At 41.9% G+C, this 21,662-nt stretch overlaps 1 protein-coding gene across 1 annotated transcript in view; it reads left to right on the top strand.

Annotated features, from left to right (window-relative positions):
• Positions 1 to 1,787: 1,787 nt before the first annotated feature.
• NCK2 (NCK adaptor protein 2) overlaps positions 1,788 to 21,662 on the top strand; it is an 87,084-nt gene continuing 67,209 nt past the window's right edge. The window contains exon 1 of the mRNA XM_051641328.1: positions 1,788 to 1,953. The gene's annotated coding sequence lies outside the window, so the exon portion shown is untranslated. The remainder of the gene's footprint in view (positions 1,954 to 21,662) is intronic.

Below are 21,662 nucleotides of genomic sequence, written 5' to 3'. Positions count from 1 at the left end.
CCATTATCACTCCCAGGGTGCATTTTGTTCCAGAAACAACAGAGACTTACATCTGAATGTCCTTGGACAACCAATCCCATTTAAATTCAGCCTAAGCCTCTGCAGGCTGGAGGGAGGCCTGACTGCACAGCCCAGCCTAGGCAGCAGGGACCCCAAATATTTTCCAGCTCTGACAAAGCATGGTCAGATTATTGTTTCAAAAGGAAGATTAACACCTCTCTGAATCGAAGTCAAAGGCGTGCACAGAAAGCCTTGAAAGGAAAAGAGCTTTCTGTTCCTCCCTGAGGTGCAAGCAAAGCCTTTCTTGGAAGACAGAACAGGCCACGTTTTCCTTTCGGGTTTATCTCACAGGCATGTGAAAGGCGCTTGGGACTTCCCAAACCCTCAATTAAATGCTGTGAGAATTAGTGAAAGATAACAAGGGGAAGAGGGAGTTGTTTGAGGATTCCTAAACTATTTTAAGTGGGAGTACAAGAAAGATCTTCAAGTATGCATTTTTTAGCGGGTCTCCTTTAAAGAGCTGAAAATCTTTGCATAAAGTTCTCCCCACGAGTTTTAGCTCAGAGAAAAAAAGGCAGCGGGGCTGCTGACTTCATTCTGGATTTGGACAAGGTGGTCTTGTGCAGCCTTGCCTCCCAAGCCAGGACACATGTCCTGAGGAGAGACGGACCCAGCACGGGAAGCGCGCCGGCTGCCCGCCCGTGCAAGGCGCCACGCTGGGAAGGGGCCACGGTTTTACAAAGTTCCAGAGCGCCTTCCAACTCGCAGCGCTGCTTTTCTCTCAGCCCCCCGGGTGACGCCAGGGGGACGATTTCTCTGCAACCCCGCAGCCCAGGGACAGCCGCACTCGTCCAGCAGCGGAGCTGGCAGCACCGCGACCGCCCGAAGCCGGTGGTGGGGTCGGCGGGTTGGCCCTTCCCGTGACAGCCCGCAGCCTCCGCGGGGGCTCCTGCCTGTCCTCTTCAACCATTTGCGGCGAGGCAGCAGAGGGACTCGGGGGAAAGCCGCGACCAGCCACGCACCCAGGGACGGGCAATTCTGAACGGGCGGCTAGGGACGGCTGCCGCGCCGGCCGTCCTCTCCTGAGGGAGCAGCACCGGGGCAGGGACGTACCGAACCCCGACAGTGAAAATGACCAGGTCAATACGCGGAGCCCTGAGGCTGAAACTGACCCGCGGCGGCAGGGGAGGTCAGGGCTCCCCGGGGCTGGCTCCCCCCGGCCCGGCCCTGCCCGGCCCGCCGCTCCCCCCAGCCCGGCCGGGCCCCGGGGCGCGCCCCCCGCCCGCCCCATTCCCGTTTCTTTACGTGCTCGCCAGGACTTCCCCCGGGCGCTTCCGCTCCCAGCGCGGGAGCTTCGTCGGGACTCCCGGGGTTTGAAGGGGACGGGGCTCTGTGTGTGTGTGTGTGTGGGGAGGGCTTGTCAGGGCGCTGCCGCCTGGGCAAGGTTCCCCCTTGCCCCGCCCGCCGGTCCCGGCCCGCCGAGGAGAGGGAGCCGCCCGGGGCGGAGGCAGCGGCGGCGCTGCCGGCGGGCGCAGGGGGGAGTCCGGGGAGGTCCTCCCGCGCGATCCCGGCAGCGGCAGCGGCAGGAAGGGCAGGGCGGGGGCGGGGGCGGGGGCTGTGCCGGGGGAGGCGGGCGGCTGGCGGGGGAGGGGCCGCCGCTGCCGCCGGGCGCTGCAGGCTGAGCGGAGGCAGGGAGCGGAGCCGCCGCCGCTGAGGGCCGGGGCCTTGGACGCGTCCGGCGCGGCGCGGAGGAGGGAGGAGGAGGAAAGGGAAAGGGAAGGGGGGGAGCCAGTCGGCCCCGCTCGGAGGACACGGCCCGCATCCGCCTGGGGAAGGGCAGAGGGAAGCAGAAGGGGGGAGCGAGCGGGCGCCTCCGCCGAGGAGACAAAGAAGCGGAGCCCGCCTGAGCTGGGAGCCTCCCCGCCCCGCTCCCCGCCGGCAGGCCGGCCGGAGGTAAGCGCGGCCGCGGGCGGGGCGAGGATGGGGCCAGGGCGGGGGTCGGGGCCCGCCGTAAACTTGTGGCGGCCGCAGGGAGCGGTGCGTGTGTGTGCGGGGCGGGGGGGGGGGGGGGGGAAGCCCGGCGGGAGCGGGGGGGGAGGGGCGGGTGTCACCTGGGCGGGGGAGGCCCCGTCGCCGCCCCGGGGGGGGACGGTACCTGCCGGGGGTGGGCGGGGGGAGGTGTTCGTGTGCCACGTCCAGCTGCGGGGGGTGGGGGTGGGGGGGGGCTCGGCTCCTTGCCCTCCAGAGTTGCTGCCTGTGAGTGTGAGTGTGTGTGTGTGTGTGTGTGTGTGTGTGTGTGACAGCCGCGGCTTTGTGCCGCCCGCCGTCCTGCCGGGGGGCAGCGGCGGGCCGGGACGCCCACCCCCTTCCCAAAACACCCCCCCCCGCCCCCCCGGGACTCCGCGCCCTGCCCGGCGGGGGAATGAAGACGGCGTATCCGGCGGGGGCTGCCCGGGGTGGAGGGGGGAGGGAGGCGGGAGGCGGGCAGCGCCGCCCGGCCCGGCCCGGCCCGGCCCGAGCGCGGCGCAACCGGAAAGTTTCCCGGGCGGGAGCGACGGGCTGGGGGCATGGCCTCCATCCACAGCACCCCCCTCCTGCCCCTCGGCTGCCTGCTGCTTGTTCCCGGCGTTCGGCTTCAGGAGAGCCGAAGCCTGGGGGGTGTTTCTTGGAAGAGCGTGGGGCGAGATACCCCCGGTCGGCGCCAGTGTAGGGAAAGGACGTAAAGCTGAAAATAATAATAATAATAATAATAATAATAATAATAATAATAATAATAATAATAGAATAAGGTTAAACTATACCTCGTGCACTGACTGCTCAGGAAAGCGCATCCCTAGGTATTTTGGGAGGAAAATCGCTTCAGTTTGTGAGTCTTTTCATGCTGTTTGTAGTTGAAAGGATGCCTACGCTCCCAAGTACCCCTTGCTGGTAGGCTGGGCACCGTCGCCTGCCTCAGATAAAGTTGTCAGATCGGGATTCTGGTTCGTAATTCAGGTCTGACCTGCGACTCTTGAGTGCTTCTCGACTCTAGTTCCTATGCTAACATCTCCCACGGCTGTTTCTTTTCAGTGCATGAGGCTCTCTGCGTTTATCGGGGTTGTTCCGTGAATGACATGTCGCGTTTCACTCAGAACTGTCCTGTTCTTCTGTTACTTTAAAACTTGAATGCTGACTGAACCTCGGCAAGAATTTGAAGTGTTCTTCAGCTGAACCGTGTTTCTTCCTCTTGCTGTGAAGCGGTATTTGTCTCTGAGGAACATACTGCTACTGTTGCAGCAGCTCAGTGTAGGAGACTTAGATTTCTGTTTGGTGAAACACGGTAGTGGCCTTTGTAAAAACAGATTTTCATGGCCTAACCATGCGTGGTTTGTATCATCAGGAGTTGGAACTGGTAACTTAATATGGAGGAATTTGAAAGGGCTCACTGGGTAGGAGCTTAAGAAGAATTTCTATCTGAAAGTAATTGTTTTGCCACTGCTTTTTAGGAATCTGAAGCAGTCAGCACCATGTAGATGATGTTATTAATGGTGCTGTGTTTTCAGTTTTAGGACTATGACTTCTGAAGTAAAATAATGTTGCTTCTTAGAAATACTTACTGATTTCACAACTCTGGAAATGGAAATCCTCTGTTTGACCCAAGTCAGTTTAAGCAGATCGCTTTGTTTTTGTAGCTGACTTGCTTCTTGAGACTTCGACAAATGTAATTTTCGGGAACAGTGAATAAATGTAGAGTTACAAGGCAAGTGCACTACAAAGATCAAGACTGTAATTAGCAAATATTTTTATATAGGCTGTGTAACAGATACAGACTCATTATGGTGTTAGCTCTCATTGCTGCTGATCTGTCATTGCAATATTAGCTGTTATATTGGCCTTCTACCGGATGACATTTCCGATTGCTGTTGTGATATAATGATACACAAATTTAATTATTTTTTTACTGCATTTTTCCATAACCAACAGCAGAGTTAGTTCTTGATTGTCTGGATGATCCTTTTTATTATATCCTTGCTAGGGAATATATGATAAATTAAAAACTTCAGTCTTTGGCTTGTTACTGCAGTGGAAGAGGAACTTATTAATCTTCCTCTCTTTTCTTATGTAGTTTCATGGCTAGCTGTGTGGGAGCATAAGGAAAGGTATTTACTCTGTAGTGTGTCACATCACATCTATTGTCAGCTAAAGAAATGGGACAAGGTCAGCTGTGTCTGCTTCTTTTTGAGCCTTTGTTTTTTGTAACTTGTGTTGCTGTTGGTATGTTACTCCTTTTCGGTGCTAATGGCTTTCTTCTAGAATCTGTAACAGTAGCAACTCAGAAAGTGATGCCTAGATATCTTTCTTTGCTGGTCATGGGCTTGAGCAGCAGTGAAAACTACCTGGAGTATCTGAGTTTTGTGTGCTGCTTGAGCATAAAAGCTGCCTCCAGATTCATGGAGACAGGCACTGTATCAGTTTACTCACTGCAGGTTTGAAATCAAAACCGAGGCATCTTTGAATCCTAAGCTTATGTCCTAGAAAATATTTCTTGTTCGCATTGAGGAACCAATGGTTTCTAAGTCGTGGGTATTCCCCCCCTCCCCGCCCTGGCCTCCTGCTCTGTCTTTTGAGGAAGAGGGATTGCTGGTGGGGTTTTATCAGACATGTTGAAGGAGTTTTCAGGTAGCTGAAAACTGTGAAACCAGACACTACCGTGTTTTATTGAGTTGGGTCAGCCCCAGGGTAAGGTGCTGGGTGCTCATTGCTGTATGCCCTGCTCCCCTGAAGTAGGTCATCTGGTGTGTTGAAGAGGCAGAGAGTTGAGGAGCTCTGCAGGAAACCTGCTTTCTACTTCTACTTAAATAATAAACTTAAAGGCAATATGTTTTATCCTTGTATTTACTAGATATACAGAAATGTTGCAGAGCAATAGTTTACTCAGAGTGAATGTCAGGAATCTTTATTAGTGCCTGGAGTGGAAGACTTTCAGAGAGACCTGGGGTGGTGTTTGTAGTGTGAAAAATAGCATTGTTCCTCCCTTCTAAAGCACAGAATTGAGGCTTGCACTATTCACTTAACCCATGAACCATCATTGTCCAGTCTTCCAAATAAGATAGTATGTGAAATCCTGGTGACTTGCACCTTTTGAAAAACTACTTTTCTCTTTGTTTTGCCTTGCAAATTTATGAATGTCAGCCCAGGAATCCTAAGCTAATTTCTGCTTTAGGTAGTTCCATTTACATTTTTCTTGCAGATTCAATTAGGCCTATTAATTTTCTCATAATAATGTCGTCGTTGGTTTCTGCCCAATTAAACTGTTGCTCTGTTCACTGGTGGGTAAAATAATTCTTTCAATTTTTGCTTTTTTTCCTTAGACTAATCTTTTTTCCCCATCATAAGGATTCTTAATTGTTTCATAAATGCTAACGAAATGAGTAAATCAGAAGTGCATTGAAATATGAAATATATATATTTCTGTATTGCAATAAACATATGTGACACAACAAATTAATTGTTTCTCACCATTAATGAAGTGAGTTCATATTTTAAACCCAGCATGAAAAACATCGTGCAGGTAGTGTATGTTTTTAAGCTTTAGTAGAGTACTTTAAATTCTAATAATTCAGGTACAGAGGAATAGATCTTGATTAGAGAATAGCAACCCGATACATTTTAAATTATCGCAGCTATGCACAGTAATCTGATGTGAGTCAAGTTTTAGAAAGACTTTGGCTGAGAAAAATGTCTGTTAGCATGAAAGCTCAGATGCAGTGGTAGAATTTGTTCAACGTCACAGAAACAAACTTTGTGGGATAGAGGCTTTTGTCTTCTCTAGGTTTGTTGTGCTGGTTTTGGTCCTGATGTCATTAACAAGTATTAATATGGTGATATGTAATGTACTGATTATTCTGTGAAGCAGACAGTGGAGTGAATATTCTGGGACTCTTGGTAGATACTGGAATTCTCAAAAATGCTGCTTCTCTCTCACAATCATGACAGAATACAGGTGCAAAATAAAATGCAGTACAGGTGTGTTTTTAATCTAGGCTGATTAAACTTGATCTAGTTTTCCTCAACTTGTCTGAGTTACTGTCTGCAGAGTACACACAACTGTAGAAACAGATGCAAAAACAAGTAGTGAGATATACCATGCAAAATAGCTGAAACTTAGTACGTTTACAAAGTTGGGTATTAACCTTCTCAGACAACCTCCTTTTTTTTTTGTCTTCCTGTTTTACATAAAATTAAATATAAATTTGTTTCCAAGAAGATTTTTAATTAAAATAAAGTATAACTAGATGGTAACTCGCTGCTGTTGCTTTTCAGCAAATTGTGCTGTTCTTCTATGTAGGGCGCTTCTGTTGCTTCAGCAGGTATCTGATGGGTGGTCCTTGGATGTGGTGTGGATAGTGTTTGCTGTGCCAGGGCTGGGCTGTTTAGCCAAAATGGATTAATAACAAAAAATAAATGAGGAGGCCTTCAGGTTATTACTGCTTTTGTAGAAAGGCAGATTTTAGCCTTCTGAGCCATTTAAAGTTTCCAAGTTCAAGAAATGATCAGAGTATTTGTGGGGGGGCTTCATAAGAAAACATGATGTGGGGGTGTGGAAGCAAATAACAAAGTTTAATGTGAGGTGGTGGATGCTCTTCCTGGTACAGGTGAACTGGGTCATGTCCTCTTACCTTGTAAAAAATTGCTTTTAGCTGAGTGTTGCCTCTAGGCTGTCTTTCCCTACAGGTTACACTGGATCAGCTCCATGCAAATACCAGGGAGCTGTCAGACACTCCAGGAGAATGGGAGGAGGGATAGCAAAAGCTGGTGATTTCTGCTCATGCTGGGGTGGGATTCTGGCTTCTGCTAGCAGTGCAGCATTTAAAAAAAAAAAGCTTTTTATTTTTAAGAAAATGAAAGTAAGCTGTTTAAAAAAATCAGTCAGTTTCTCTTCTGATTAACTATACTGTCCTTATTTATATGATTTTTTAAAAGTCACTAAACACTTCAGAATTTCTTAAAAATGCAAAGAGATCCTTGAGGATGGGAGGATTTAGAAAGTAATGGTCGTATTCATTCAGCATACAAACTATAAGTTAAATATATCACGATTTTTTAACTTGTACTTCCTGTCAAATTTAAGTTGGCTGAAATAATCCTTTTGTATAGCAATTAAGTTTATATTTAACTACATAGTAAAATAAAAGCAGTTCATGAGTAGTCCCTTCAGAGGTTTAGGAGAGAAGAGGAACACTAAACCCTGTAAAAACTTACTTAAAATATGGAAAGTTAAATTGGTGTATTACTCTGAATTTCTTTAGGGCATTCTGGACTAATAAAACATTTCAAGGAACAGCAATAAATGAAGTCTCCTGTTTAGCAAACTCTGGCACTGATACCGGAGCAGAGGAATTCCAAGCATCGATCGGACTGACCTCTTGGTTTTAATGCAGTAGGAACACCCTGAGCATAGCATGGCTGCAAGTTTTTTCCTTCCTGTTCTTATAGTAGCAGTGTATTCATCACACTTGTTTTTTCCCACATCCATTGTGTTTTGACTTGGCTCCCTCCCAGTGCCATCGTGGGCCACCGGTGTTCCAAGGGAGTTGGCTTCTTTGTTGACATCCTAATGATGAAGACAGGCTGAGAGAGTTGGGGTTCTTCAGCCTGGAGAAGAGAAGGCTCCAGAGAGACTTTATAGTGGTCTTCCAGTATCTGAAGGGGCCTACAGGAAAGATGGGGAGGGACTTTTTACAAGGACATTTGGTGATGAGGAGTGGAAATAGTTTCAAACTGAAAGAGAGTAGATTTAGATTAGACATTAAGAAGAAATTCTTTACTGTGAGAGTGGTGAGACACTGGCACAGGTTTCCCAGAGAAGTTGTGGCTGCCCCCTCCTTGGAAGAGTCCAGGCCAGGTTGGATGGGGCTCTGAGCAACCTGGCCTAGTGGAAGGTGTCCCTGCCCATGCAGGGGGGTTGGAACTAGGTGATCTTTAAGGTCCTTTCCAACCCAAACCATTCTACAGTATGATTCTATGATGTTTTGGATGGTGACAGGGAAAGTATTTTTCAACCTTTTAATGCAGAAGGAGAGATACATGGCTGTATGGTATGTTTTCAGGCTGAATTTTTATAGCTGTCATGACAGCAAGTCACATGTTCATTTCCCTGAATGGATGATGTCCCTCCAGACGCACACAGTGTTATCAAATTTGACAGATCGTGAATGGTGACATGTCAAGGATTCTAGATTCCACCACAGGAGACTTGGGCTGCTGCAAATGCACTCTGTCACCTGGTTTAGCAAAACTCACTGTATGCTTTTTTTGTTGTTTTGAGTTCATGTGGAAAAACAAGCGCTCTTTGGGGTTTTGTTTTGTTTTAAATAGATCTAGTGCTTGTTAAAAATATTAATGGGTAATTTAAGATTGGAAGTTTGTTTGCTAGATTAGCAGAAAGAAAAAAAAGGTAGCTGGACTTCATCCAGTCACTTCTAAAGATGTGTGTGTTTCAGATGATTTCAGTATTTTAAGTAAGAACAAAACCAGAAGGACAAGTGTTGAGTTTGTGTGGGGTTTTTTTAGGTTGAAAGGAGCACTTTATTAACTGATTTTTTTTATTTTGGATTAGTGCTATCAGTCAGTGATGGTACAAACTCTCCATGTTAGTTCTGTCATGGAGGGCAGGGACAGGAGCTGACACCTGTACAGATGGGCTGCGAACAAGGGCGGTGGCACAGATGGTTTATTTGGCTTATTTTTAGCTTTGGCTGTTGTTTATTTTATAAAGTTGCAATTTCAGTTGGACAGCTGTTTTTGGTTTAACCAGACTGCAGAAGTTTTGCAAGGTTGTATAAAAAACCTTTGAATACCAGTTTTTGTGTGTCTATAGTATGGGAATGTTACCCTTAGTTATGGTCCTTCAGTATTTAGTGCTCTGCTAAATCTGATTCAAATGATCTGCATGCAGCAGTTTTACATGCGTGGTGTTGTATTTATTTAGAGTTGTGAATTATTTTTGCTAGCAGTATACTTTGGCTATGCCTGTAACATAAGTGAATTAAAATTTGGTACCATTTAGCTGCTGGGGAAAAAAGTGCCATGTTTATCTCTTTAATTAGTCCTTCCTACTCCTTGAAATCTCTGGGATGTAGCAACTTTGGAAATGTTAAGACATAGCATTTTTCCCAGCAAGTATTAAAATTTTGTAAAAGTCCCTGCTATTTTTACAGCTTTGTGGTTTTAATTAAGAATGTTTTTGTTCCAGTTGTAAAAGAAATTGGCTACGACTTATCTTGTTTAAATGTTTTCTCCTTTAATCATTGCACGTTGAATACAAAAATATGTAGATGGTATTTATAGGTACAAATGCATATTTTAACATCAAAAAAGCGTGTAAGCCATTTAGGGTTGAGCACTGAGCTTTACCTTTCCTGTCTTTCAGAAAAAAGATTTAAAGAAAAATTGTTGATCAATCTCCTTCCTTTACATTTTCAGGTAGACTTTCTGCCAGTGCTGCAGGGATAATATGGAAATAATTATATTGTGGACTATTCATAAATTCACACTGTTTTGAATTCCATTTAATTTAAATAGAGAAAGAAATTAATGCTAATATCCCAAATAATTAATGCTATAATAAAGGATCTGCCTTCCACTTGACACTGAATGACTTATGTTCCATCACATCAAAAGACTTAAATCATTTTGAGCATTCCGTTATTAAAGTTACAGTTCATGAATATTAGAAATTTAATCAAATATCTCAGTAAGAACTGTGTGGATTGCATTGGGTTTAAACACAAGCTTTATTATTACCCGTGTTTAGCACAAGTATCAAAATATGACACATCATTTATTATGAGCTCTGAGACTCTTAGAGTATGCATGGGGAATTGTAATGAACTGGAATGTTATAGACCTCCTATGACTGAAAACTATTAAAGTCTATGTAATGTTGTTACTGCAGCAATGTGTGTCTCGTGCCATTAGTTCTGTCTTGTAATACTGAAGGTTGTATTCCTTTAGGATCTTTTCTGGTTTTGCTGATGAGAGATCCTGCATGTTTATTTTGCTCAGATACTCCTTTCTGGAATGTCAGGAAGATTTAACACCTTGGCTTTGACAAAATGGTCATTCTTTGTTTTATGTTCCAACTTTTCCCAACTGTGGCTCTGTGAAAATGCATGTGCTTAATACTTGTAGTGGTTCTGTTGGAATTAATGTCTCATATTTACAAAACAGAAAGCTGAGCTGTAAGTACATCTTTTTCAAGACAAGAACCACGTTGCAGGTCAACTCTTTTTCAGTTACACATTTTTTAATTTGTCATGACATGTATGTTAAATTATATGTTGAAATTCTCTGCCTGTAATGTCACACAGCCAGCTTACTTTTACGGATGGACTTGACACCTGTGTGTTGTATATTACATTACTCTATCAGCAGTCCCATAAAGTCAGTGTGACTGCTAGTAGTTCAGTGTTGTTTAATGAATGATAATACTGAGATGTTAAAAAACAGGAGTGGATCAGGCAGTGCTTGATATAATGCCTGCTTACGTTAATGGAAAAAGGAAGTTAGTTCCTCGTGGGGAGAATGAGGAATGATTTAGTTTGGTATTTGATTTTAAATTATGTACACCTAGAATTTGAAACAGAAAACCAAGCTGTATGAAAGCAGAAAAAAAAAAAAAAAGCATTAAAACATGATGCAAGAAAAGCCCTTCAATGCAATGACAGCTACAGTGTCTATTTGGAGGAATTGAGGTTTGAAGGTAAGTATATTAATGCAGATCATTGAAATAAACAAATTTTAAATTCTTTCCGTGTTTTAACTGTAATACTTTGTTTAACAGAGCAACTAGGCTGAACTTCGCTCTTCTATGATAGAAGTATTTTTAGCTTGTCTTTGTGATTTATGTGTTTTTTTTTTTTTCTTCTTTCCAGATGGATAATTTTATCAGTTAAAAGAGGATACTGTACATAACTACAGTCTGAATGAATGGATGTTGCCTTAATCTTCAGCAGCAATGGCATACATACCATTCCTATATGTACATGACATTAGAAACAGCTTGGTATTCAGTAGATTATACTGTGCTTGCTAAGCAGATAGTAAAATTTTAGATGTTTCATCCTTCAAAGATCACAATCCCGAGTCTGATGTCAGCAAATCATGAATGCAGGTGACTCAAGGTGGAGTTACACTAAAGAGTAGATCGTTTTTCTGGTGGTTGAGGTTGTTGCTGTATTACCAAGTTATTTTAGTTACAGGAAAACCTAGGAGGAGTCTATGTGTATCCAGATTCTAGAGCAGCAAGATAATTATCAACTAACTTGTGATCATAAGCCTTTTTCTTGACTGTGTAGAAGAGAACAGTGTGGCATTGCTAATTCCAGATGCATCTGGCAGTTCAGAAATTGTTTTTCAGTACATGGACTGAATGTGTTTGGCAAAGGAGCTGGTAAGGATGAGCAGTGAGGTGTGTGTCCCCCAGGTTGCCTGTGCTCTGCAGCCACATGGAGAGGTGTTGGTATAAATGCAGGGTGGGACAGGGCAGGGCTTGTAAATAGCAAGCAGCTCAAAACCCAAGAAAAAGAAATGCAGTATCAGACATCTTCAGTTGTGTCTACTGTTCACCTCTCAACCAGGCCAGGTGGGGGCAAAAAATCAAGTGTCGCCTTTCAGTTCCCGACCCTTGGGCACTGCCATGCTGCCTGCTGTTGAGCCCATGCTTGTTTGCCTGAGCAGTGCTGGCAGCTGAAAGCTGTGACCTCCCCCTGCCCGCTGCCTGCCAGCAGCCCTTCGCTCTCTCTTCTGCCCCTTTTTCCTGGGACCAGCTTTTTGAACGTAAGGGATGTGCCCAGCTTGCAGGATGCCATGCCCTGGTGTTAAGCAGCCAGATTTGAATGGGTTGTTCTAATTGTTGGCACTGTCATTCTTAAGTTGTGGTATTTGGTAGATGTAAGAAAAACCCAACAAGCCCAGCCCCAAAAAACCCAACAGCAGTCAAAACCTGTTCTGTGAGACTCATCCTCATGTGTTGTCTTAAAACATGCAGCCCCTTGCTCTAATCCTCTTCCAAAGCTTCCAAATTGACCTTATCCCCACCATCTTCCTTCTGCTCCCTTTGCAGCACCAGGGGGACACTGCTCATTGTGTTAGAAGTACACCTGCTTAAATTTTTCCAAGTGACTTAGAGGCTGTCAGGTAGCTGAATGGCATCCAACTGCTGTGTTATGAAGCCCTCTGTCTACAGGTCTGCTGTTAAAAAAAAGTTGCAGTGGAGGCTATTACTCATGTATTCATGCTGAAAGGGTCTTTCCATTATATTAAGAGCTGCGAATAGGATTTGGATGAAGAGATTTTGGTTCTTGTTTTTTTGGCTCACTGTTCTAAGCATGTAGTTGCACACCAGTTGCAGAAATGAGGTGGTCTGTTTGCTTTACTGGGAGTAGGTACATGGTGCCTTACAGGTTATTCTGTTGAATATCGTGTTTTCATTTCCAGCTTATGTGTATGCCTGCAACCTGGTATTTAGAAATGATTTGTTAAATCTGAACTGAAATTATTAATATCACCGTGGTCCAAACTGGAGCTGGGTTTACCAAGTGTGAACTGGCTTTAGGTTAAAATGAATTGTTTAAAAATAACTCCATACCTTCCTTCCATATGCAGCATCCTTCTCCTGCTTGTCCACTCTTTATCATGGGAGAGGAGGAGCTGCTGTACTGCAAAATGTGTCTGACGTCCAGTGCTAGATCTTGGTGCAGCAGAGAGTTCGGGGAACAGCAGGAGCAATCTTTCTTAGGTTTTTTCTGTAACTGGATATTCTCTTTTTAGTAATATTTCTCCAGAGTTTTGCTGTTAGGAAAAATCTCTGTTCTTCTGTATTGAAATTTAGCCTGGGGTTTTTCGCTTGTAGATGTGCTGTATTATACTCTGTGACAATTGCTGCTTCTGAGGCTTTTTTATATGCAACAGCCATCTGAAACTTCTACATTTCTGAGGGTAGGTAAAGGAAAGTGAGTTGGAGAACAGAAATCCTGAGTTTAAGGAGAGTTAGAGAAGGAATGCATGATTTACAGTTAGTAGTGTTGAATGTGTATATAGCTTTTTTAAAAGAAGAAGTTTAATTTGGCCATACTTCTAACCCTTTTTAAAGTTGATTCTTTGTGCCTAGCAGCTTTCGCTGCAAGTGGTCATAATGCGGGTTGCTGAGTCATTGACCCTTGTAAGCAACAACTTATGTATCTTCAGCTTGTTTAGCTTCATATCAAAAAAGCAGTAAAAAAAGTGATTCTTATGTAAAATCACCAGGTGAATAAACTTGTTCGTGAAGGAAGAGCTTTAATTTTTCTCTGGTATGTCTAATTTTTTATTATGTGTGGACTTACAGAATGTGCTTAGCTGAGATTGATCACTGGTGTGTGAAATGACCAAATTATAACAATGGAGAGTTTTCTGAGGTGGGTAATATGTTTTCATATGTAGCTTCCAGCAATGAGTTTAATACACTGAAGGCCACATTTTCAATGCTTCTGTTATTGAAATGTAGTGCTCTGATCGTTTTTCTGCTGAACTTCAATTTAGAGCTTCATCTGGAAAACATCCAAGGAAAAAAGCATCAAAGCAAAATAATAAGAATTGTCTCAGAATGCAGGAAGATCTTTAAGTAGAAAATTAAAATATGCAGCAAGAGCTTGAAAAAGTACATACAACTCCTTAAAGGCTAAATCTGTAAGTAAGAAAGGAAAAGAGCTTTACTGGCATGTGCCTTGAAGTAGCAATAGTTTTCTAACCTTGGATGCAGAAACTAAAATTTTACGTTTTTCCTTTTTATAGCTTCATTTCCCATTTCACATCTTTTGGCTTTGCTTCACCTGAAGGGTTGTTAGCATTTTAATGATAGATCAAGTAATAGTACCTGAAGTTCTCTGCTCTGGTTCAGAGCCACAGGTAAACTCTTCCAAATATTTAATCAACTGAGTTATGATACTCAAGCGACTTAGCACTATGTTTTAGTTAACTTTTCCGAGGCTTAGAATTGGGACTTTGGCAAGAAGAGCACATATGAGAAGTAAAAAACCCTGTGATTAAAAGAAGTATATGCACAGTTGAGAATCAGTTCTGTCTCTTTAGCATTTTAGTTATGACAACGTGAGTAGTGCTGTTCTAGGTACTTTGTCTGTCTGGCACAGTTTGTTAGTAGTGTAGTAATAGCCGTGGGAGGATGTTACAGAGTGTGTGCAACTTCAATAGCTGGCAACTTTTCTGTTTTCTAGACCTACAGTTAAGAATATGGTAAAAGTTGAATTTCGAACTTATTTTATTGTAAGAATAATCAAAGAAGAAATTTCTTCTATATTGTCCAGGAACACCTTTATATATCATGGTAAAGTCATTCTCTCTTTTAGGCTTCCCGTTTGGGATTGTCCTTTCTTTACATTTGGTCTGTATCTGTCAAGCATGGGCTCGGATTCTTCTTGAATTGTTCTGGCAGCATCAGCAGGTGGTTTCCATGCAACCTGCAAAACATATAGAAAGTTCTGCAGACAACAGATTTTCTAGAGTTTTTGTTTTTATTCTGCCTTTCAATGTACGTTAAAATGTTCAGGAAGTTTAGCGTACTTCATATTTATGCTGGGCACTGGAAAAATCCTGCTGTAGCATCTGAAAGCAGCTTTTCATCCCACCCACAAGCTCAGTATACCTGAAAAGTCCTCTGGAAGGCAGAGATCTGCTCGTCAATCTAAATCTTAGCAGACATAGGGATTTTCTTCACCACTTTTGTTACAGAGGAGTCTTCCACTTGCTTTAGTTTCTACCTTGTCTTTCCAGCTCAGCCTACATGTTTTTCTTGCTTTTCTAGGAATAGTTTCCCTAGATGACAACACCAGGGGCTGGCAGCTGTGTGCTTGTTACGCCTGGGGAAAGAATCCTGGCTTTCTGAAAGCCCACTGCCTTCTAGCAGGAGCAGATGTGCTGTCATTGTTAGGAGATGTGAGTGGCAGATATGTGGTAGTTGTGTCTCTGGATAGCTGAAACACCCATCAGCTGGAGCAGCTGAATGGATACTGGTTTTGAATGAACATGATTGATTAGTGTAGCGGAGCAGTGCTGTGTTAAATATCCCAGTTGCTGCTGCCACAAGTTGTTTTAGGTGCTTGCAAGTATTGTCTCCCATATAGGGTGGAAATACTCTTGATTTTCTTCTTCATGTGTAGAAACCGTGTAGTAGGCCTGGATTAGACTCTTGATTACAGAATCACCTGTACTTTCTTGCTGTCTTTCTGGTCACCTCCCTATTCTGGATCAATTGTTTGCCTGCGCTGTCTCCAAAACAAATTTTGCTATGGAATAGACACACGGGGAGCTCCTCAGAGACTCTAGGATCCACCCTTCTGGAGTAAGATTTTTCTTGATTTCTCTGTGTTTCAAAACAAAGCACCACCCCCAAAACAGTTCTTGTCAACTGAGTATTGGTGTTAGTTTTCCTGCTTGAGGTAAAAAGATGTGTGCTAAGATAGTTTAGTATCAAGAGTCAAGATAACAAGAGAAGAAAGGAAAGCAAAACTAAGTATGCCAGCAAAAAGTTGAATGATTCTCTGTTTCTCTGTATCTGTGTTGGAAAATATCATGATCTGTGATTCCAGCCTGGAAAGAAAAAAAACAAGGAAAGCTGTTCCAGTTGTGTAATGTCATTTGATTGCTGCTTACTAATCTGCATTTTCTTTCTTACAAGAAGGATCATTTCATCACAGATTGCAAGCAGTGGAAAGTAGATGTCCTTGGAAAGCAAAAATTTTAGTAGAAGGGTGAATTAGTTGCTTTCTACCTACAGCACCGGACTTGTTCATTTTGGTGACAGCAAGATGTTTAACTCAGCTCCGCCAATTTTTTTTATTTATTTATTTTTTAATCTGACTCTAATTTACTGAGTTTGGAGACTGCAATTATTTCTGCCAGCAGGAGACCCTTGTTTCTTTTTCAGGTTTAGAAAAGAAATATCTGTTTACTAATTGTTCTGTTATTTTTAAATGTTGCTTCATAACGTGCACCATTAAACTTTGTATGCAGGAATAAGAAGTCATTATTTCTTCTTCAGTTGGTTTACACTGAAATAGCCATAAAACTCCTGATCTTCCTCCCTACTTTGCAGCTTGTAAATCATTCACATTGTGCTTCTAGTGCAACATGTTTGCATAATTCTAGTATTGATGTTGATGTATTATTTCTACTTCAGTTTCACTTAAGGCGTGTGTAGATAACGTTACAGAGTTGCAAAACAGTGGGGAAATGAGCCTCCACAGACTAAGGCATCAGTTTAATTTTTTGGGGCAAATGAAGGGGTTCTTTGAAGCCTGATCAAAGCCCAGGCTCTCCGGTTGCCCGTAGTGTAAAGTTGGTGGTGTCTGAGAAGAATCTGTTGCCTTCAGGAGTTTTTTGATTTCTTATTATTTGAGGTTTACATCTCTGGAAACCATATTCAACATATTTCTGGAAATGACAAATGTACTGCCATATGGCACACCAGATTTCAAGCCACTCTGAGGTGCGTGTGTGAATTTTAGTATGTCTGGAAGAAATGAATGAAAACCACTTTCTCAATTTTATCTGTTGATGAGCTCTGTAAGCAGAGGAGGGGGAAGGCTTTGAAGTAAATTCTGCTGGAGGGATTGCATGCTTATTTCTGAGCTGCTATCCTAATACAGCAAGGTGTAGATGTAATTTATCTTTTTAAAAACACACTAATTTCAGCATGACTGTCCGTTTACATGCCACAGTGTTTAATCTGGGAGATGCTAAGAAATACTGTGAATCCTTTTGCTACTGGCAACTCTGTTACCATTTCCAATACTTCATTTTCAAATGCTTTTGTCTATAAACCTCTCTTTTCAGGCTGTAATGCTTGGACTTAATTCTTACGTATTGTTCAACTGTTATTTTTATATATGCTGTGTCTCTAAAAGGTCCTATATTCATTGTACTTCATGAGTAGATTTCCTAAGCTTTTGTTGGTTAGTAAAAGCTGAGAAAGCATTACTGGAGATATTTGTACCAAGGTTATTTTTAATCCTGGAGAGTCTGTGAAAACTTGTTAAAGGCAGAAAAGATGTTTGGGGAATTTGTGTCAGGTTTTGGTTAGAAAAAGCATCTTCCAAATGGCAAACTAATAAGGTAATTCCTTATTAAGATGAGTTGTGTTCATATGAGCTTACACAAATTATATTAATTTTCTTGATAATCAAAGATCATAAATTTTGAAATTTTCTCTCTGTGTAAAGAAGAACTGGTGACATACATAATTTTAATGATTAATATTTTGCCACAGTAGCTGCTTAGCTGGTAGAATTAGTTAAAATTAATTCTGTTTTCCTGTTCAATAAGAGAGTTCACAAGGGAAATAATGTTACTCTACTAAATCCTTTCCCCAAGTTTTTCTTTTAATAAGTGTTATACCTTGATACAGTAATTGTTCATAACTGCTTCCACAGCCCTTACCCTCTTTCATTTGTATGAAACTTCAAGGCTTTTGGCGAGGTTGTGAGTTTCCTGTATGTTAGATCATCTCCGTGCTTCAGTTTCAACTTGCCATGTGCCAGTTAATTGCTGTTTCTGACCTTGAATGAAAGCGGGTGTTGTGCTCTCCACTTACAATAAAAATGTGATGGCGAAAGGAGGGTATTGCAGTTCTACATGTGTTTATAATTACCAACAATTCTGATGTTCTTAGTCACACAGCCTTCTGGTGGAAAAATGTTTTCCTTCCTCTTGGAAAATACGGATTCATTAAGCCGATGTTGATTAGTAAATCAGTTTGATGAGGATGGATTCTCTCTTGAGAGTTAAGAAGCAGGAAACTGCAGTTGTCCTGTGTCAGGCAGGAGGGCCATGACCTGCTCCTGGGATCTTGGTGTGCGTGTTCCTGCTCTGGGCCATGGGGCAGCTCTCCCCCATCAGAGGTCATGGTCAGGAGCACGAACAGAAAGTGTGGGAGATTCCTAATGCTGCAAGCATGTCCTTTTGTAGGGGACAGTGGGTAACTGACTGAAAATTCAGTAAGATGTCTAGGAGAGGAAAACTGTATATTCTTCTTTCCTCTCTGAATGGGCTTTTTTTCATGTGTGTGAAATCTGTCTGGGAAGTATCTTCTTTCTGGAAAGAAGGATTTTTTATTTTTAAAATTTAAGCAAACTTTTAGTGCAGAATCTAGATATTGCAAGTAATGGCAGTAATACAGATGTGATAGCATGGTCTAGCCACTGGGATATATCTCTGGTAGATTTGTACTCTCATTTACATATCGGTACTGTTTGGAGAAGCTGTTTGTAGACCTGAAACAGAACTCATGCTGCCCTCAGGACACTGATTTACAGATACTTACAGTTCTGCAAGTTTTCTTTGAAACCATACATGTGTGGGTTTTTGTTTTGGGTTTTTCTAGTGAAGAATTATTTTGTAACAATTTGTGATAATTAGCTTGAGTCAGTCTTCCGAGTTGTGGGGGAAATCCTGCCCTGCTGAGAATTACAGAAGTCCTGTGGTTGATTTTTGGGGACCCTACAATCTCATTCCATTTTTCCGTAAAGCTTTTGCATAGGTATGAAAGATGCCTTCAGAGTTTGCAGATATGTATATATTAGTCTTATGGCTCATTTTTTAATTTGACATAATAAATTCAACTGAGTAACGTGTCAAGAACTTTTTAAAGTTGGTGTTTATAGCAGATTACTTACTCTTCTGCTTGCCTGCGTAACTTCTTCGGGTAGCAGGTCTGGGCAGTCCACTTGCCTCAACTCTTGGGAGAGCACTGATAGGAAGGAGAAGTGTTTACTTAGGGGTGTATTGAAAAGATGGAAGAAAAAGCAATTGTCCTCCTCTGAGGTGATCGTTCCTTCAAGAGTCTGAACTTCCATGCAAATGGGAGATGTTTTTGCTCAGTGACAGCTTTGGGTCTGGTTCTGAGATCCAATGTGCTCATTTGAAGATCCCATCAGGTTGCACTCTGCAGAATAGAGAAGTCATGTTTCTGTAGTGAAGCCAGCCAGCTTTTTTAGGTTGCAAAGCTGAAACTGGGTTCAGAAACACAAGTTATGCAGAGCATGTAGCACTTAGCTTTACAGTTTTTAAACGTAGCACTGTCTGCTTTGAAACTTCATTACTGATCAGTAATAGGCATAGAAACCCCTGATAGGGAATTTTGGTGGGTATGTGCTCTGAAGGGTTGCTTTTTGCCCTCTTCTCTATATCCTTTGCATCTCACCAAACAAGACAGTAATATTGCCTGTAATAAAAATAAGTATGTCTGAGTTGCTTTGTTTAATGTATATTTTGAAATGTTGAATATTGATTGACCTTTCTTGAGATCATTAATGCATGTCATTCGCAGGAAGGGCAAGGTAATTTTAGTTGAACAAATAAGCTTGCACATGTAAAGTTACTGTAAGTTAGTAAAATGTAAGGTGAGAGTTGTTTTTGGCATAGGAATGGATTATTTAATGGCGTACTCCATAAAGGGGCAAAACCAGTACTAGATGATACATCATGCTTTTTGTCCTTGGTATTGCTTCACTGTGGTATGTTTATTTCTTAATGTTGGACCAGACTATCACTAGAATTTTGAATTCTTCTTTCCACAGGATGTCTGTTCCTGGACTGATTTTTATATATATATATATATATGTATGTATGTATGTATTTGTGTGTTTGTATTTTTTTGTCCTACTGTATGTCAAATGTGTTAAGAATTTGAAGCTTGTTGCACTGCTTCCTTAAGGTACATAGTGCTTCTAAAAATATAGAAGCTATAATTTAGGCACATGATATATTTGTAGTCTGTATTTAGGCTCTAGCTTTGAAAATTCTTGATTTTTACTAGGAGCTGATGCTTTGTCTGATGCTGATACTAGGAGCTGATGCTTTGCTTTTTCTGCTTTTGTCAAGCAGAAAGCATTTGTGGCATCTATGATATCGTTTATTTAAATGGAAGGTTGTTACAGCTGATTTTTCAAACAAAAATGTGTTTATGCTTTAGCAGTTGACAGTGGGTTTCTGAAACTGTTACACTTAGGTTTCATGGCAATAGGCTTTGTGTTCTGAAGCATGTGAGATATTGTACTCTTTTTGCAGCTCAAGAGGCGTAACTTCCCAAGAGAGTAAGTTCTTTTTACATTTATCTGTGTTTGCCATCATAGCCTGCTGAAAGGACTGGTAAATACAGTGAAAGCAAATATAATTAAAATCACGTAGAAAGGAAGGGAAATCATTCTGCCTCCTTGAGAGTAAATCAGAGTTTTCAAAGTTATTCAAGTATGCAAGTATATATTAGTGTTTTCTTTATTAGATTTAAAAACTAAGAGATTATACTCTTAGCTTAATTTTCAGGCAAAGACATTTGTATCATGAAGCTGGCATCTTCATATTTTTGTTGAGTGAAGCTTATCCTCCTTCAGGTCTGTTATATTGCTCGAAGTTACAAGCCGAGTTAGTTAAGCGTCAGTGGTCTTTCTTTCTTTTTCCCCAGTGTGGGCTGCCCATAGTTGTAGGTACAAGATGAAGATAAATGGGAGGGCTTTAAATTGAAGCAAAGTACAGGCAAAGCAGGAGTGAAGGCATTTTAAAAAGCATGCAGAAAAACCCCGTAGAAGTACACTAGGAAAGACCGTGTGATTGAGTAATATACATGGAAAAATGCCTCCGCCTTTTGTTTCCTTTTCTAGCAAAAACTAAAAAAAACCACCAATTATGTCTTTATAATCTCCACACAACGAAAGCTCTGGCCCAGATTTTCCTATTCTAATTGCAGAATTAGAACACAAACCTTGAAATAACTTAATTACCCTCCTTCCCCCTATCAGCATCCTCTCTCCATCAACCTGGAACTTACTTGTTTCTCGTGGTTTTACTATTGGTGATGGAATTGTAAATGTCAAAATGTAATAAAATTACAACTAAAATTGTTAAATGGAATGACTGAAGTATTTAAAAGTCTGTTCTTGAAACTTTCAAGCTTTCTGTCCTAGCAACAAAGAGTCTTGATGAATGTTTGAAAGTGGACAGCATATGTTTTCCTGGCTTTTGTTTTTTACGAACAGCTCATGTGTTTATTAAATGTTAGCATGACATTTTGATTTCTAGCCTGCACAAGGAAGATGATTTAGTCAGGTCAGCTATTAAGGAACAACTATTCAGCAAGGTTCTTACATGTTCTTCAGAGAGCTTTGACTGTGATGACTGTTTACTACAAATGAGGGAATTTTTTTTGTTTGTTTTCTTTGGACTTTTTGTGTTCCTAGAAGAAAGGGCAGACCTGGACATCTATAAACAGTAGTCACTGGGTAGTGAGACATGCTTGAGAAATACTGTGATGAACCTAGAGGTGCACATGATTGTAATATATTCATAAATTAACTGCACTGAAGTGGTGAAATATTTAGAGCTTCTTAAAGTCGTGCATATTTACTTTGCAACATTAGGCAGTGATAGTTTTTTACATCCAGATAGGACAAGAGCTTACTTAAAAATGCTATGATCTTTTCAGTACCCTTCAGATTGGTGAATTTTGTTTTTCTCTCCTCTCCCTGCTTCCCAACCTAACATTACCTTGTGTCAAAGGGTGTTTTTGTTTGTTGTTGTTTTTTTGTTTGGTTTTGTTGTTGTTGTTTTTGTGTGTGTGTGTGTGGTTTTTT

The sequence above is a fragment of the Apus apus genome, chromosome 1 (genome assembly GCF_020740795.1).
Source record: "Apus apus isolate bApuApu2 chromosome 1, bApuApu2.pri.cur, whole genome shotgun sequence".
In the NCBI taxonomy this organism is placed as follows: Eukaryota; Metazoa; Chordata; class Aves; order Apodiformes; family Apodidae; genus Apus; species Apus apus.
The sequence above is the reverse complement of the archived record's forward strand: the minus strand, read 5'-3'. Positions and strand labels throughout refer to the sequence as shown.